The sequence below is a fragment of the Anastrepha obliqua genome, chromosome 1 (genome assembly GCF_027943255.1).
Source record: "Anastrepha obliqua isolate idAnaObli1 chromosome 1, idAnaObli1_1.0, whole genome shotgun sequence".
Taxonomy (NCBI): domain Eukaryota; kingdom Metazoa; phylum Arthropoda; class Insecta; order Diptera; family Tephritidae; genus Anastrepha; species Anastrepha obliqua.
Window position 1 is genome coordinate 159678698 of NC_072892.1, and position 14642 is coordinate 159693339.

Sequence of the window (14642 nt, forward strand, 5' to 3'; positions counted from 1 at the left end):
CTGAATTAACCTTAAAAAATGTTAGCATTAATATGACGCACGCAATCATTTCCATTACATAGAATCGCCACTCATTCAGGAATCACACATAAGTACACATAACTGCACTTAGCATCGCATTAATGATTTCGTAAATGCAGGAATGCACTCAGAGGTGGTTGAAGAGTTCTCGCATAGCTTCACAGATGATTGTATTTCGGGTGCAACAATTTCTGATGTACAATTACGAATATTAGGATTAATATTTGTTTTTACTGCTTCGTTGTTATTGTTGGTCACCTCTTGGAATAGGATTGTGGCAGCTAAATTCATGTGTATGAATTGCACATAAATATTTAAAATTGTAAGTGTATCTTATAACTCTTCATATAATTATTTTGGGTTGAGTGGAAAGTCATTGCATTGCATATTCTTAAAACAGATGGAGTTGGTGTCGTTTTTGTAACAGGGAAGTCATTAATAAATGTGCTCGTCATTTGTCTTTTATCAGCTGATGGCTTAAACTTTATTCGTAAAGAAAATCTAAATAAAAAATCTGAAAAATCTAAAAAATCTCTAGACGACAAAGTCCACAATGGAAGATCAAAGTGTGCATTCTCGAAAAATTGTATTGTTTTACCTCGGCGAGGTAGCGGCAATTAAAGAAGCAGCTGATTGGCTGCTGAGTTGTGTAATAACTGTCACCGAGGCTAATATCTACTCCGACAGCCAAGTGGCAATCCGTGCCTTGAGACTCGATGATGGTGCCTGAAAAGTGGTTGCGGAATCTCTGACTTTACTTTTAACTTACTTTTGATAGCATCCAAATTACTCGATACAAAACTCATCTGGATTAAGCGACATTTCAGAAAACTGCTAGACGGATGAGCTGGCTAGCCAGGGGACCTGTGACGTAGTTTTCCTGCGGACTACTTCTGGAGAAGTGGCCTTCGCGTCAACTCAGCGAACGCTGGACAAGCACAAACATTTTTAAGGGCGCGAAATCGTTCTGGCCACGAGTGGATCGGAGGCGCTCGAGGGATCTTCTGGGATTGACAATATCACAGCTCTCGAATTTCGTGGGTGCCTTCACAGGGCATAGGTCAAGAGGTTTACATGCATCACTTCGAGTCCTTTTTGCGTCAGATATATTAGCCCTTCTTAGCAGGGCTAAGATTTAAGCATTTTGGCTCTCATGTCTTTGTTACGCCTGCTGATATAGCAGGCCTTGATATAAAAAATCTGATGAATTTCATTAGAAGTACGCAGCGGCTAACACCACCACAAATCAGTCATAGTTCGGTCGTCTTCAACAAATATAGCCTCGGAGAAGAGTAAAACAAGTTTTCAGCTTGTGAAAAATTACGTCAATTTTATAGTGGCGATGATTTAAAAGAACGTCAGTATGAAAACTGTTTCAAGATACTCTACGCAGGTAATTTTGATATCAAGGATACTCTTTAGTTAGAAAGGTCCACTGAGGTTGATGGCGATGAAATAAAAGTGGTGCTGATGTTAGGCTCACATTGCACGATGTACTGGTGGTTGGTTGGTTGGTTGGTTGGTTGTCATAAGTGTATTTCATCGAGAGAGGATTATTTTGAAGGGGATGAAATTGATTTACAAGAATAAATTAACCTTACTTTTTGCCCACAGTAGTAAGAGATTACATATACAGTTTGTCAGTTCAAGAAAATATTTTAACATATTAAAATTTACACTCCTTTAACTAAAACCCTCGTTTCTTATTGAATTTGGAAGGCCTCTCAAAATTACTTCATTAACTTACATAGCTTCCCGTACCTTAAACTTTTGAATCCACCAAATAAGCAGAAAAAAAACTATAAAAAACAGAACAACTACTTTTCTCATTATACCGTTATTTCACTGAATTATTACACACGCGTTAGTCATCAATCCGTCATAAATTAATCATAAAAGTGAGTGAACGCAAAAATATCTGGAAAACGGAGAATGTTTGAAGTGACTCAGGAGGTCTATTATCTATAATTATGCGAGTACAATAGGAAAAAGTGTGGAACTGTTATCAGAAATATTCCATTTAACGCGGCAAAATATTAATAACATAATAAATCGTGTGAATGAAAATAGGCTGAAGCCAAAATCTGCACGTGGAAGGCAACGAAAAATATCTGACCGCGCTGAATGTATTTTGTTGGAAAAAGTAGCAGCAAGCCCGCAGATTTCAATAAGAAATCTTGCTAGCGAGATTAGATATGAGTAGTCGAAGATTCTCATAAAACAGTGCACAAGGCTCAAATCACAATTATACTTCACAAGTTGCTCGAAAGAAGAAGCCTTTGCTCTCTGCACAGCATATTGAAAAAGGGTTATCTTTCGCTAGAACGTACCAAGTTCAATCAGATAGCTACTGGGATGATGCGATATTCTGTGATGAGACAAAAATCCTGCTGTATTACAAAGATAGACCCAATAGGTTGTGGAAACAGCCATTAAAAGCACTGGAAAGACGGAATATTATGCCGACATTGAAATATGGCAAATATTATTATGAAATATGACTTCGCACCGTTATAATTTGAACCACTTTATTCAAAACCAGTTGCATTAAAAAATGTTAAATTTAGATTAGTCAGTGAGTCAACACTTTCTTTAGATTTTCTAATTTCAATTGCTACGAGCAAGAAATTTTGAAGTCCACGGAACGATCGCAAAAGATTATCGAACAAAGTAGAAAATATATCATTGATTGATCACTGTTTCCTATACAAGGTGGCGCAAAATTAATCACCCAATTTTGATTCTGAATAACATTTTTACTGAATACAAAAACAAAATTATTTTGAGTGATAAAGATCTTTATTTCGACATTTACGCACTCCATTGCTTATCTGTTTGTATTGATACTACACCTTTCTAGTTCAGAATTGTCAAAGATGATTTACGTAAGACGATTTTGAAAACATTATAAATCTGATATATAACTGTGCGCCACCTTGTACTTAAAAAAAAATTTTTGAGAAAAGTGCATAAAATACGCATTAAGTATTTACTAAATTGATTTTGTAAATAACCACTCCTGATGTGTCCTATACCTTCAAAAATATGTCCTATTGGAGGACGAAAAAATTGTGGAATGAAGAAGGAATGTGAAGATAATTTTATATGTGATAAATTATGTACTGTGGAGGATGACAAAATATGCATAAAGAATTCTCGCTTTTTAAATGTGCGCCAGCGAAAACAAGTTTTCCGACCTTCTCAATAATATTATTGTATATCTGAAGACGCTGTCTTACTCGTCCGCACTGAGCGCTCTAAGCAGGTGACATACTATATCTTTCATAAAGATCTGCGACACGAAAATCAATGCTCTCTATAATTCATATTTTCTTCCCGATTGAACAGACGTGAATGAAAATTTATTTATAGTTGTACTGGGTCGGAAAGTAAAGCTAGCTAAAAAATCCTATCCAAGATATTCATTCAGCGAACTACGAACATTTGACTGCGAATGTTACTCATACGCTATGTTGTACTGATATATTCAACTAGCAATGCTTCAAACGGCCAAAGGAGCCGAATGGAATATATGTGACTCTCACTCGGTTAGTCATTGAATCGATGTCCACTATACACATGAAACATTATATGAAACAAATGGTAAATAAGTTGCTAGGCGCAGTACTAGCAAGCTAAATTTCTCAACCTCTCAAACTCATCTGCAAGGAATGTCACTTTCTATTCGATTAATTTACAAAATCGCAGAGGCGTAGCGAGCTTTTTCAGCGCCTGAGGCAAGGTGACAATTTGGCGCCTTTTGTATATCTCAAGTAGCGTAAACCCCTGGTAGGGCTTAATACATGACATAGTATTAGGTGAATAAAAAATCTCTGCACTTCATAAAAATCGAATTTTTCATGGTATTTTATTACATTATTTTTTGAAAAATAGAATAATATCGATAACTTGTTTTTTTATCATGAACAGTAGCAAGATGTTGAGTTTAAGCACATAGTAAAGATTTCATGTGTATTTATATTCCCACAAAAGGACATTATTCACACACTACTCTAGGAAAGTTACAAAATACATGAAATCCTCAATACTCAACACATAGATACATAAAATGAAATGATATTTTGCGTAGATTATTATCTCAAAAAGTTATTTTTCTTGCTTTGATAGCGGCAAATTCGTCAATAACATCATCAAAATTTAACATGCTTGTAAGTCCTTTTTCGATGGAAAGTATCGCCATACTAGATAATCGTTCTTGACTCATCGTCGAGTGAAGGTAGTTTTTGATGAGTTTCAGACTTCGCTCACATGAAGCAGTTGAAACTGGTAGAGTTAAAAAAATACGAATAGCTATATTAGGATATGATTCTTGAAGTTCGAAATCATAAACCATTTGAAGTAAATCCAGCAGAGATGCATTTTCTAGATCTTCTAAAGTTTTCAATGCAGTTTGTTTAAAATCGACTATTTCCCGCAGTTTGCTTTAAAATCGACTATTTGGTGCGAGTAGTATGTGACTTTCGCATGTGCAACACAGATTTACACCGAACCGGTGCGAGTGTCGCACAGTTTCAGTGCGAGTTGCACTCTCTTATACGAAATCACACCGAAAATCAACACCGGTCACTTACAACTCTTTACCATTGGTGTGAAGCTGCAGGACTTTTTAATTGTGGTCCGTGATACTCAAGTTTTTTACACTTAATTGTATACATTATTATTGCTGTACGGATCGATTAATTTAGATTCAATAATCAAGTAAACACATAGCAGACTTGATTTTTGACAGCGTCATTGATTTGGATTTTTGTACTTAAATATTTGCCCGGTCACCCATATGTTTTTTATGTGCATCTATGAATTTGTTATCTATACTAATATTATAAAGAGGAAAACTTTGTTTGTTTGTTTGGTTGTAGTGAATAAGCTCAAAAACTACTGGACCGATTTTAAAAATTCTCTCACCATTCGAAAGCTACATCATCCACGAGTAACATGGATTATATTTTATTTTGGAAATAGGGCTCGAGATATAGGTCAAAACGTTGACCCGGGTAACCTTCGGATGTGTATGTACAATATGGGTATCAAATGGAAGCTGTTGGTGAATGCTTTAGTCCAGAGTATTTTTCATGCCGCTCCGTGACTAGGGTCTCGAGATAGAGACCAAACCGTGGACCCTAGAATGTGTTTGTACAATATGGATATCAAATTGAAGCTCTTGGTGAATGCTTCAGTTCAGAGTATTTCCATCCGCTCCGTGACTAGGGTCCCGAGATAGAGACCAAAACGTGGACCCTAGAATGTGTTTGTACAATATGGATATCAAATGAAAGCTGTTGATAAGTGCTTTAATACGGGGTAATTTTCATACCTATTGATGACTAGGGTCTCGAAATATATGCCAAAACGTGGACTCGCCGTGTCTTTGCACCGAATTAAACCAAACTTACGCACATTGTTAAGTAAGTATTGAAAATGGGTTTCGTAAAGTTTGGTTGTAATTCGGAGCACTGGCAACGGGTACAGCCATAATGTCGCTTACTTTTTTAACGCTTGGGGCGGAACTGAACTGCCAAATCGACAGTGTGAGTTACAATGTGTCAATATTTCTTTCTGATTTGGATGCCATAAGGAAAAAACGTAAGTGCAACATGTAAAAATTGTTTGTGAATTTTTTTGGAGTGGATTTTGGAACAGTGAATAATTTCTTACGAAATTTGAGAATTTAATGTGAAATCCGAATGAAATTATGTGTTCGTGGAAAAAAAATTTTTTTTCGTTTTTTTTTTTTGAAAAATATAAATGGATAATGGTTAAAAAAGCTCCAATGCTTAATAAAACATATAAATTGTAACGAAAAATTCATGGATGATCAGGAAAAAAGACGATTGTTTATTCATATGCGTTGATTTGAAATTTAAAAACAATCTTTTTTTTTCCTGATTTTCAATTTATATTTTATATTTACTCAACAACAAATAGAAAAACAAAAAATATTGCTTATGTCAAAGCGCTTGAATAAAGAATAAAGAAATAAATAATATGAAATTCATATATTTTCTGTTCTAAACCATATCTATTCTATTTTAGTGTGCCCAGCGAAGGGGGCCGGGTTTGCTAGTATTATTATATTATAATTTTTTTTTGTTCAATTACTAGCGACTATTAAAAAATTTAACAGACCAGGAGGGCGCCAAAATTAGATTGATATAATATAACTCTCCTGTTTTTATTCGTAGTGCAAAACAAAATTCACCTATGGCATTTCAAGATATTGAGTAGCAAGTACTGTGAAATATCGGGCGAATACACGCAATAAGTGCATACTAAAAACCACACTGGCGCCTGCATTTTGTGCCAGTGACTGAAAAAGAGACACGCCAACCTGTACGTGCAAGAAAAATTCTTTGAAATTAATTATTTCTTTTTTAATTTTACTATAATCGATGGCAAAGTGTCTTTAAGTAACTAGCACAAAATATGGGTGTCGATGTGGTTTTGAGTATAAACCAATTGCGTGTATTAGCCCGTTATTCACCAGTACCTGCCACTCATTACCAGGATGGGCCATGACGACTATAAGTGGATTTGATCCGCACCACGAAAAAAAAGTTCTATATTATATCCGTACGATTTCGGCGCCCTCTTGGTCTGGCGCCTGAGGCGGCCGCCTCACTCGCCTCGCCCTCGCTACGCCACTGCAAAATCGGCAAATATGGCGTTATAAATATGTACATTATCACTTTAAAAGTCAAAAAAAGAGTTCATCAGAGTTTACAGTATTTGTGCAAGACAATTTGAAAAAAAGTTTTTTGTTTTAGCTGAACAGCCAACAGCTCGACAGTCCGTGCAGTTAGTATTTTAAAAATTACATATATTGTAACTTTTCACTATGTGAAATTTCACTCTGTAAAAAACCCAGATCCGACACAAATATTCTTATTTCACTTCATGGGTAAAATACCCCATTTATAAGCACAATAAGAAACTGAAATAAAGCCTCAGATATATGTAAGCATGCACGAAAATTGAAAATAACCGCCTAGATATCCATTTGATTCTTTAAAGCTTAGCAAATGTAAGTCAAAATACATAAATTACCCCACCCAAGCAATTGCAGGCAGACACATTGCAAATCGTTTGCCCTTTCTAGGTTTATTTCATTTCAATCTAATTCTAGACAAATTGTCAAACAATTTAGTTGGGTGCTTGTACATGACCTAACCCGCAACACAACTTGACCTGCCAATTCTCCCACTCTTCTACGGTTTCGTTAGCCAAAGCAATCAGTCGAATAATGACAACAGCTGGTTGCGGCATTTTGCAAATAGCTTTCTACACGTCTCCCTCACGCCCACCGCCTGTGCGCCAAAGCAAAATATTTGCTTACTTTTTTATTTTTCATTTCGCCCACGGTGTATTTGTTCAGCCATTTGTTGTGTAAACTTTTGTGCGTTGTTGCGCTTTTTCGCTTCCGTTTTCATCTGTAAACCTCTTTTATTTGTGCGTTTTTCTTTTTGTCAAACACACAATGAAAAGCGACCGGCAAGTAATGAAAGTATTTGTCATTGTTTTTATCATTTTGCTATTCTTGCTGCGGCATTACTAAGTTCGAAGTTTAATTGGGGGCGGCAGCCGTCACCATACCTCCACGATGCTGAATTAAGCTCTGTCAGAGGCAGAGACAGAAAAGTCAAAGAAAAACAACCAATAGCTACAAAAAATAAAACAACAAACTTAAACCGAAAGAGTAAAATTATTACGCCAATTTTGTCATTGCTGTTTGTAGTTGCTTTTGTTTAGGGCTTTTTGTTTTCGTTATTACTCGTTTTATTCCCCTCAGTAACTTTTTCTTCGCACAACTAAATGCTGTATTGAATGCCATTGAATGGCCATATCGGCTTGAGGCAGCAATAAAAACGATATGGCAAACGCGAACCTTTCAGCTAGTTGACAAACGCACAAATCTCTATGTAAACTGACAAATTCTCCCGTGGCTGGGAAATGAAAGCTCAAATGCAAATACAAATACCAACTGACTGATGCGGACCAAAAGGATTTGTGCCGAAAAGTTTGCCTCTTGCAGCAGCCATTGCTGGAATACAATGAGCCGCAGCATTTGACAATTTCGTAGTCATTTGGAAACTTTGATATTTAGATTTACACAATTCTACAACAACTACAACAATGATATGAAAATAATAACGACACAAAACATTTGCACTGACAGAATATAAACAAAAGGTGTTTCATGAATAAACAATGGACATGCAGAGCAGCACAGCGGAATTGTGTATCGACATGATTTTCAACACCTGTTTCGAGTTGAGCTCTTGAATTTTAATGTTGAGAAACAGTTGCAAGCAGCAGCAGTTCCAGTCAGTGTACAGAATGCTCGCACATTAAGTGGGAAATCAATTTAAGCACAATTTTTGTTGAAGTACGAGAATACGCACCACAACTTCAAATCGGGAAAATTCCATGTTGTTGTTCTTATTGCAACAGCATTAAAGATTACCTTTAAATTATAAAGTAATACTGCTGAAGTTGTAGTTCTTAGCTGGATAGTAATCCTAGATGTTTCGGTAACATACCCCAGACTATCGGAGCAGCGCCAAAAAAATCCATAAAGTATTGGGATGGGGGATAATTTTTATCGAGTGCAGAAGAATGAGTCGAGGAATTAGCACTTGCACCTTTCATTGGATGTTTTGGCCGAACATCTTCCTCCTGTTTCTGGTGTGCGCCTTGATGTTGTTCCACTAATGGAAGAACCTTTTTCAATATAAAAATACACTCCGAGGTTTGGCATTGCCTGCCGAGGGTCAGTACACTTGATTTGACTACAAATTTGCTGCAGACTCCTGAAAATTCTATTCGTTATATAGAAGTCGAGGTACAGCAAAAGAAAATTATATAAAAAAATGTCAATAATTAAAATCCTGATTTAAAGTTAAATTTAAATATTTTGATTATATTTTTAAATATAAAATTCTTTTGTTAAATATAAAATACAAATGTCACAAGATTGATAAATGAAAATGGAATTTTTTTTGCGTCCAAGCCATTTGACATTCTGGCTCTATTCAAAACTTTACTACAAATTATGTCTGATTGCGGAAAGTCTGCGAAACATTGCATCCAAGAAAGGCTGATAAAAGAGCACTAGTTGCCGAACTACTTCTCTAATTATAACGTGCTTCAGCGCGAACAATTTTTTTGTATCTTTTTATTTCTTTTTCTTTGGTAGTTTTCTCCTTATTTCGATATATTGGATACGATGTAGCTATCATGGTTGCTGAAATTTGGTTATTGGCTTTTAAAATCAATCGTTCGCCATGAAAGAATGCTCCGCTAAATCTAAAAAAGTGTTCGTGAATTTATTTTGGGGTTTTCCGAACGCTAGCATAAAATTTCTATACTGAACTCAGTAGAATATTGTTTACTTGGATACTATGGATGTGGGTCTAACTTTGATTTTGATTAAATTTTTTACACTCTATTTGCAACGCTGGCCACGTTACAGTTTTTTCTTATGAAATTTGATTTCCCAACTATGAATATCCATTTAAATTTTTTAATGGACTATTTTGTTTTTTAATATATTATTTCAATGACAGTCTTATCTTCTATTAGGAGCTAGATTTCTGTACAAAAATACCATGCTCAAAAAATTAAGGTGTGGGAAAAATATCTAAATACACGAAATGCAATTTACCAGAAATCAGAGCGGATTTCATTTTTTTAAATTATTTCAAACAAATATTGACAATCACGTCAGGTACGCTCTCCGAATTTGGCCTCCGAACTCCATACCACTCGCTGGAGAAGTGATGTCAGGATGCCATTAATCGCGCGAACGATATTTTCTTTTAGTGCTTAGATGGTCGCTGAGAGTGCTTCACATATACCTATTACGTTACTTCTGAATTATCTCCATAAAAAAAGTCCACATGGGTGGACGATCGGGCGACCTGGGCGACCAAAATGTGTCGCCGAAACGACTTATCAGTTTGTTAAGGAAGAAACCACGCAGTATTTTTTTGGTCTCTCCGACCATGTGCGGTGTAGTGTCATCTTGTTGAAACCATGAGTGCATACTGAAGGAAGGATGCAGAGAGCAGATGGCCAGAAAATATTGGTTCATCAGGTGGTACCATTATCATGAGGTAGCATCAACAGAGATAGCTCGCGCCCCACGATTTTCAAAAAAATATGATATATACGATTATTCCACTGCTTGAAAATGCATTGGGTATAATTTTTGAAAATTTTGAAACTAGTAAACTAGGAAATTTGGTAAAAAACGGAAAAAAATACTATCGATCTTCAAACATTTTATACGAAATTTTCGGAAAGGTAATTTTTCCATTAGAACTTAATGGCATTTCGGCATTTCAGCGTCGGCGACATAAATAAATGTTAGGAAGAAAAACAGAAAACGGAATGAAAAAAATAAAAAGAAAATGTGCAATTTTTTGGGCCATAAAGCAAATTTAGGGTTAGCATTAATAAACATATTTTTTGAGTCATTTTGGTCACTTGCTTATGAATTGGACCAAAAAATTTTCAAAAAGCTCTGTTTTGAAACTTTGAGCTTTTCGATATACCAAAAGTTTCTGTAATTTTTTTGCTACCCACATGAATAGTCGGAAAAAAATATTTCTAGTGGAGTTGATGCGTACGTAAGCCCTTAAAAAACCAAAAACACTGAATTTCAAGGGCCGATGTTGAATGTGAACCACACCTAAACGGCAAGTTTTTTCTGCATTTTATTTAACATTTTTTAATTTCAGACTTATTCAATTTGAATCATGGCGCAAGTTCATAGCATTTTCATATTTTCTTTTATTTTACCATGATTTGTGGGCTGTATGGCAAAGGTTAAGTATTGATTCGATAGAACTCTTTCTGCTCTACAAACTTGTGTTAAGGGGTTAGAGGTAGTCAGAATTTTCAAAAAATTGGATTTTGTTTTGCATTTTCTGAAAGCATAATCTCTTAAAAATATTGTGTGAAAATTTGAAGTTAATCCGACAAATACTTTTCGACTTATTCTATCTATAATTAACAAAGGGCGCTCGGGCGCTCCGGTAATAGATAGCAAAACTTTAAATGCGTTTTTCTTAAAACTATGTTTTTTGAACTGGTGATCACTGTAACTTAAAAAGCGCTTAGTAGATTTCAATAAAATTTATTCTGCTTTTGAAAAACATAAAAACATCGTTCCTCATCGAAGGCTTTTTTTCAAAAGCTTCAATTTTTTAAACAATTAATTGTCGATATTTTTCGCGAAACCCTGAAAAATATTATATTTCCTGAGGCCGCCATATTGTTAAGTTTGAAAAAAGCTTAGATCAGGCACAACATTATCTATTAATAAAACTAATTTTTCCTGCCCGATTGATTTTAGATGAATGTCGAAGGACTTATGATGATCACCGCAAGGGACTTCTGGAGAAACGGGCAACAATTATTAACTGTTTTTTTAATTTTGCTTAAGTCAAGTCGAAACATAATGTATTAAAGCTGTGTTCTTATTTTTGTAAAATAAAGTAATTGACTACCAAACAAAAATTTTTGAAAATTATCATTTTTTCGAGCCTCTGACTACCACTAACCTCTTAATTGTATTATATTTTTGAGTTATTTAATTTTTTATTAGTTTTGGGGCATAGAAATGGAATATCCAGGAGGCAAAAATCAACATTTTCGACACCTATTTTTCTTTGCTTTTCTTCGAGGTCAAAAAAGTGCCGAAGCAGCTCCGGACATTTGCTACGTGTATAGAGAAGGTGTCATAGGCGAGTCTACAGCACGAAAATGGTTTGCAAAGTTCAAAAACGGCGACTTTGACGTCGATAGCACATCCCGCAGAGGAAGGCCTTCTAAATTCAATGAAGAACTTCTCAAATCACTTTTAAAGAGGAAGGATTGCTAAACCAGTCGTGAATTGGCGGAAAAAATTAACTGCGATCATTCAAGGGATTTACCCAAAAATTGGGAGCCTGGGTGCCTGCGTACCTCACGGGCGCAACGAAAAACAGAAAGAAAGTCGCCCTCAAATTGCCTCTCAGCATCCCGCCCGCCATCGAGCAACACGCGATCATAATCAATGGTTTGTATACCGAATCGTTACGGGAGATGAGAAATGGTGCCTATACATCAATAGGAAGCAAAGAAAAGAGTGGGTGGCTCCAGGAGATACGCCTAAGTCGAGTGTCAAGCCGGATTTTCATCCAAAGAAAAACGTGATAAGTATTTGTTGGGACTGGGAAGGCACGGTACACTGGGAAATGCTCGAAAATAATGCCTCGGTCAACAAGGAGCTCTAGATTGCCCAGTTACACCATGTGAATAAGGCTATTCGACTGTAAAGACCTGATGGATATGGTGAAACCGTACTCGTTCGCGACAACGACAGGACCCATGTTGCACAAGTCGACAAAGCCGCACGCGAAGAGCTCGAATGGGAGGTCTTTCAGTCTTTGCCGTATTCTCCGCACTTTGCATCGACCGATTACCATTTTTTCCACTCTCTGTCAAACCATATGATGGACGTTACCTTCATTAATAAAGAGGTCCTTAAAAACTGGCTCAACAACTTCTTTGACACAAGACCAGGCGATTTTTGGCAGAACGGCATCAGCAAATATATCGAGACGTGGGAAGAGGTTGTAAACAGCAACGACAAAAATAAAATTGATTAACTTGTTTTTTGTTTAAATAAAAGTCTTCGGTTAAAACGCTATGAACTTATTGCCCAATCCAATATTTACCAATCCCTGTTTATAACTTTTTGCTTTCTTGCCAAGGGGTCGGAGTGGGGATCTTAGGTCTAACAGTCATTGGCACTTACATCCGGTGTTGGTTGTTTGGCCGAGCTTCTCCTATACTTTGAGGTGTGTAATTGATGTTGTCTACAAATTGGGAGACCTACAGTTTCATGCCGGAATGGCAGATAGTTTTTATGAGAAATGGCGAAGATGCATTCGCTGAAATGCCATTGGAAAAAACAAAATCTATAATTTGATGTTTTATGTCCACAATGGGCTCCGAACCTGGGCCCAACTAATGGTAACCACAAACCCACTCGCCTATGGCGGCAGGTCTTGGTGCTACAGCTGAAGGGAAAACTTAACAGAGGGCATTTCGGTCGAATGAAAGTCCTCAAGCCGTCACTAGTATGGATCTCATCATACGAAGAGGAGGAAAAGAACGCAGTCAATCTTAACATAAAGCACTTTGATGTGAAGAGATCTTCCGTGAGGGAAGACTGAAAATCTAAGCTTCGTAAAAAGATATACACGGGAAACCTGTGTTTATAATCCAATCGCATCCTGTTTTTATAATCCAAAGTTAACATTGTTTTTAATGCATTGGTGAGGTAATATCTGTGAGATTCCTGAGATTCCGGGCATAAAACACTAAATGATAAAAAAAAATTGTGTCCAAGAAAAAGTTCTCATAAAACAAAAACCATTCGGAGGCCGCACAAAACTGTATGTCCCTCCATTTGTTGGAACAACATCAAGACGCACACCACAAATCAGAGGAGGACAACACTTGATTTTTTAACCCTTTGGCGGCAGTCACTCAATCGGGAAAGTGGGGAAGAACTAAATAAGCAGATGCGGACGCAAAATTCATATAGGCCGATGTAATAGAAAAACCAGGCAAGCTAAATTAACCTTTACTCTCATTTTAAAGAGCATGCAATGCAAGATTATCAAGGATCAGTGCGGGTGAGAAATACAGAATATGCAGGATACAGAAAATTCGATACAATTTTACGACTTTAAGGTAATCCCCATCAACTGCAACGCACTTACGACAGCGTTTGAACCAGCTCTCGAAACATTTTTGGAACTCTATGTCTATAGCCATCAGAGACATCTTCGATTTTGTTTACTTCCATTACTTCCTTTCGGCTGTTTCGGTTGTTAAAATGCGTTCACCGTATAGGTTTTTTAACTCGTTGAAACAGGAAAAATGGCATGGAGCCATATCAAGATTCGCAGCCTTCTGGGTAATATTCGTTCCGCTCTTGGTCAAAAATTCACGGATTATAATGACACTGTGGGACAGTGCGCTGTTGTCATGATGCAAAATTCCGAAGTTGTTTTCCCACAAATGCTTTATTTTTTGGCGAACTTCTTTACGTAAACTTCTCACAACAATCTAATTGTAGCATCGCTTTTTTTACTCAAAACGACGTGGTTTTTTTGATCTCGGTTCATTCGGAATTCTTCACTCGTTCGTCTGATGTCTGGATTGCGTATCGTGCTCATAACATACATCCGGTCTCCAGTAATGATGCGTTTGATGAATGTTGGGTTGGATTTAGTCTTGAAAATCATGACTTTGGCGATCTCAACGCGGTCTTGTTTTGCATGAAATTCAGGTGTTTTAGGACCGGCTTTTCAGCAACACGGCGCAAATCCAATTCATTAACTACAATGTTCTGAACGGATCCATAAGCAATGGTCAAGACCTCTGCCAGCTCTCTGATGGTTCATTTTCGGTTATTGATCAGCTTTTCTTTCGCTTTCTTGATGTTTTTATCAATTTTCGATGTCAGTACGTTCGTCATCCTCGATGAACTCACGATCTCTTTTGAAGCGTTCATGTCACTCGTAAACACTGTTTTCGTTAGA